A 4,850-nucleotide genomic window follows, 5' to 3' on the forward strand; every position below is an offset into this window, starting at 1 on the left:
TTTTTTAATTATTTTTTTCTTTTCCTCCTTTTTATTCTAATAAATAACTTCAATGGCAAAATACTTGTGGATATCAAGTCTATTCACAGTGCACTGAGAAGGTCGTTTTAGCTTAAGAGCCACCCTGGTAGTACAGCACTTGTGGTTTTGGTAATTCACCTTGTGACAGAAGCTGTAGAATATACTGGCAAAGAGCTGCGCTAATGGTACATGTGTGTTTGTGGACTTGCTAGGGACTACGTTTCTAGCTTAGTGGTGGGGATTTCTGCAGGATTTAAAAAAGTGGGAGGGAGGTGACCGGGAGAAAATCAAATCATGATTGCAGGTGAAACAAGGCTCTTGAAATTTCATATCATCTCAGCAATTATCACCAGCCCAGTGAAAAATAATCTGTATCAAATGATAACCTCAACCTGACTATGATTTTTAAGAATTATGGGTATGGGACTGTAACCAACCTGCCAGAGTTCCCTCGTGAAAAAAGGGTAACTGCAAGTTAAGGCATATCGAGAATCTGTTAATTTTAAGGTGATTTTTCTGTGGTTTTTTTTTTCTTTTACAATTTTGCAACTTACCTTTGTTTTTTTTTTCCATTAATTGTACTTTGATTTGAGAACTGGCTGCTAATTAACCCTATTATTGTACTTCAGGGAAGAACTGCTCATGCTGAAGAGGAGACAAACCTTTCTAAGGTGTTTATGATGAGCTGACTAAGGGCCAGCCTCATACCCTTTTGGAGGAAAGAGATTTTGAGAACCTGCTATCAAAAGGTAAGATTTTTGAGGTCTGTAGTACTGAGTCTTCAATGGAACCATAATACCGATTGCCTGAGGTGAAGCGACTCTCCCAGTTGATGCAATTCACATCTTCATTGACTCTTGAGGCAATAGACAGAAAGTTGTGTATCTTTTGAATGTTGTAAGAAATACAGATGTATCCACCCTTAGTTGTCTTCCTGGATTATTTTTTTTATGCCAGTTTACTTGGTATTTATGGAGAGGTCCTTCTCAGGACAGCACAGTAGTTTAGCAATTAATCCGTAAATACCAAACATTTGCTACTTGCATTGCATACTTAGGATTGTATTGTAATGTATGTTTTACATGAGAAAGTTGTCTGTCAGGTTTGCTTAGCTAGCCATGGATGCCTAATCCATGGGGAGTCGATTAGATGGAATCCTAGGTTGTATTCCCATTTTGACCGGATCCTTAATGTGGCAATCTTGTTTTGAATGGCTCAGGTTGCTTTGGTTCCAGGCAGTCTAGAATAACTTAAACTGGGCAAAGTGAAGAAATGAGGGGAACAAAAGGGAGATTAAGTATCGAAGGTTGGCTTCCAAGACTGTGTTAAATGAGTTTAACAACAAAAAGTTCTGTAGTTTAGCATCAGCTCCCCAGACTTTGTCATAGACTGCCATGCAACAGATGGACTATACAACGCATGAGTGCAGTGAGGAGAGTGATCAAAAAGAAGAAAAGCAAACAGTGCAGTTTTCCCTTTTTAAAATAACTCTGCATACTTCTCATAGCATCATATACCTCCCTATTAGCAGTTGCTGTAATTTTTGTGAGAATGCTAGGTATTTTTAAACAAGAGGGTTGTTTGTCTGCTTCTAGAGGAGAAGACTGACAAATCACTAACCCACGTCTGGATTACAGAGGAAACTGCTATCTCCAAGTCTGAGAATCCTTGCTGCTAGGGTTAGCATTCTCATGGGATGATTCCCGATAAAATGAGCAAGCTTTAAAAAACTAAATTTAAGTAATAATCAACCTAACAAGTAATGAATGCTGAATTAATTGCTTGTTAGATCAGTTGCAGTTAATTAAAATTCCAGTGAAAGCTCAGAAAAACTGACGCTACTCACTGAAATTGCAAGTGTGCCATGAAATGCGCAGTGTTATACATTTCTGCGGAACACATAAAAAGGAAATGGTTCATATGACTGAATTAGCTGGCACAAGTGCTATGCAGAAATGTCTCTGCTAATATTATAATCTATGTGAAATAGTGACTAACTCACCTTCTTAAAGAGTATAATAATGGAAACTATTCTGAAAAAGTTCAGTAGCCTCAAGACCAGCCCAGATGCATGAGTTGAGAATGTTCAGCGAATAGGTATGACTCAAGTCTGATTAACATATACCCAAATATATTTGAATAGATTCGACTGTAACGCAGTCTTTTGTTACCTCCTGTATTTGCAGACCAATTTAAGGTCTGCACTTCGGAGTAAGGCCAGTAGCAATTGATCTGCAGTGAAGTGAGCAATGTACAGTGTACAGTCCCAAATGGTACACATATGTTCAGAGCAAAAGAGGATTTTTAGTATTATTGAAATACCAATCAAAGTGCTGCAGCAGGGACCAGACAGCTGCAAAACATTTAGGGACAGCTCAGGAATTCCCATGAGCAGAAGTGAGACAGGAAATAGTGAAAAGCTGAATAAAGTAGCTGAGGAAAATGCCTTTATTTTGAGAGGTGAATTCAAAAGCAGTTCAGCAGATCCCAGTGCAGAAGATGTCAGAGAAAATAGATTAGGAATCATCTGGAAAGGGGAGGAAATTCTGTATACTGAAAATATAAATTTTTAAATTAAAATTTAAAACTTTCACATCATCTGGAACTTTGTCTTCGAGACAGTGGCTAGCTAGTTGTGATGATAAATGAGTTCAAAGGTAATCATACCTGTACGCTTACATAGTTAAGTATGGGGAAATGACATTTTGTCATCGCATTAAATGTAGGGAACTTCATCTTCCAAGTCTGTTTGTACTGATGAGCCAATTTTTGTCTCAGTATGGCACAAACTGCTTATTTGCAAATAGAAGAAATTTGGCTACATTGTAACAAATGCTAGTTGAAGGACTACTTTGAGTCTCATATTCTGAGACGTGGTAAGTTTGGGACCAGAAAAAGTTGTAAGAAGTGGTCCTTTAAATGTGTTGCTGAAGCCATAAGGCGGGGGAGGCCAGCACTGTAAGAGTGGAAGTACTAAAAGGAGAGATCCAGCCGTTACCATGTCAGGGCGCTGAGGAGCTAAGGTGAATGGCTATGTTGGTCACCTTGTGATTTCCTTGGGAGTGCAACGTGCTGGTGGTCATCTTTAACGAGCATCCACCAATGTACTCAGAATATGAGCTCCAAGCATGCCGATCTGGCATCCTCATGGCAAGTGTCAATGGGTCACTTACCAAGAAACAGCCATGCTTTGGGGTGAATACTTAGCTTTTACCTAAAGAAGCAGGCAGGGTGTGTTGCATGGTGCTTTTTAAACAGGAGGGCTGGAAGCTGAAACCAGAACATTCCATGGCAACTGGAGAAAGTTCTGAGGAAAGTGCAGTGAGCGCCCCTCCCCCTGCCTAGGGGAGAGACAAAGAACGGGCAAGGAGGGAACTGAAATAGGAAGCAGGAACCATGTCAGGACGCTGGGGACTAAAAAGAAAGCAAATTAATAAACCACTGGGGGGAAAGGCGCACAACTGGCCAAAGCCAGTAGGAAAGATAAGCAAATTCCAGATTCTTTAACTGCTCTGCGTGTATGTGCATGCAGCCTGGCCAGTACGTTTAAATATAATCATTTTCCTCACTGTAGCAAGTACAACTCTTGTGTCTGTGGCACACACACATGCAGACTTACGGGATGTGAGCACTTTATTATCTATATAATACGGTGTATTTGAGCTGGGTTCGTCAGCTTTGCTACCACTCAGACAACCTCAAATTTCTAAAAATATATGTTCATATCAAGGTGTGTGCATCCATAATACAGTAATAAAAAGCTACCGATAATATTCTGCCTGCAGTAAACAGTTCTATCCAAAGCAGGAGAAATCCATCGTACAGGCTGAGGGCACTGTGTGGCCTTAAGTGTTAATGCAGTATTGCATTTGGGAAGTTGGAAGCTTGGTGCGCTCATTTGCACATCAGTACCCAGAATGCTTTTTCAGTTCCACCACTATTTAATTCAAGTGCTGGGTTCGAGCTCTTGGAAGGCTCTGTAGTTTGTGATGCCCTCGCATGCGCTAAGTTCAGTATTTTCCACAGAATAGTTTAAGTGACGATATTGGATTGTGAATAGGTCATCCAAGGATTCTTAATTAGGCTTGATGTTACAAATGCAAAAAAGCACCCTTGAACACTTTTTAAAGTGTTGTCTTTAACAAAACAAAGAGCGAACTCTGTTTTGGGAGCGTGTGTGTGTACCGGTGGGGGGGGAATATTTCTTCAAAAGTAGAGAAAAATTCTTCACCGAGGCAGAAAGCAAGTTTCAGCTGAAAATGAGTAATGGTGATGATGTTGAAATAGAAACTCTTCATAGAGAGACCTTGAGCGCACAGGGAAGATTCAGCACTAGGACAGTCCAAGCAACCCCCGCCCGTGAATTACAGCAGTGCATTGTGGAGTGTTGAGGGCCTGGGGAAGGCTAACTTCAGGGGAGCAGGAGCCTGGCAGCGCTGGATCGTGGGGTGTGCTGGGTGCCGTGGGAAGCCCCGGGCAGCACGGGGCTCAGCGGGGCAGCGGAGTTTCCCCAGCATGGAGGCAGGCACTGGGGGCTGTGCAATTGCCCGTGCCTCCCGCAGCCCCCAGCCCGCGGATACCGTTTCTCCCAACTCCTCCCGAGAGGAGGGCATTTTTGGACTGGAAGAATTCCCGCTGTACCCCTTCCCTCCCCCACAATGCCGGCGCCTCGCTCTTTTAGCCAGGCTGAGAGTTGATCCTAGTAGGGGGGGGTGGGGGCGAGACATGCAATGAAAGACCGGGGGGAGGCCGGTCTGCTCTGCAGCCCCTGGCCCCTCTGGGATCGGCCCTCCCCAGGCGAGCGGGGGGGGGGGGGGCCGCCTGCGCCC

This window comes from Pygoscelis adeliae, unplaced genomic scaffold (assembly GCF_000699105.1).
Source record: "Pygoscelis adeliae isolate BGI_AS28 unplaced genomic scaffold, ASM69910v1 Scaffold358, whole genome shotgun sequence".
NCBI classification, from domain to species: domain Eukaryota; kingdom Metazoa; phylum Chordata; class Aves; order Sphenisciformes; family Spheniscidae; genus Pygoscelis; species Pygoscelis adeliae.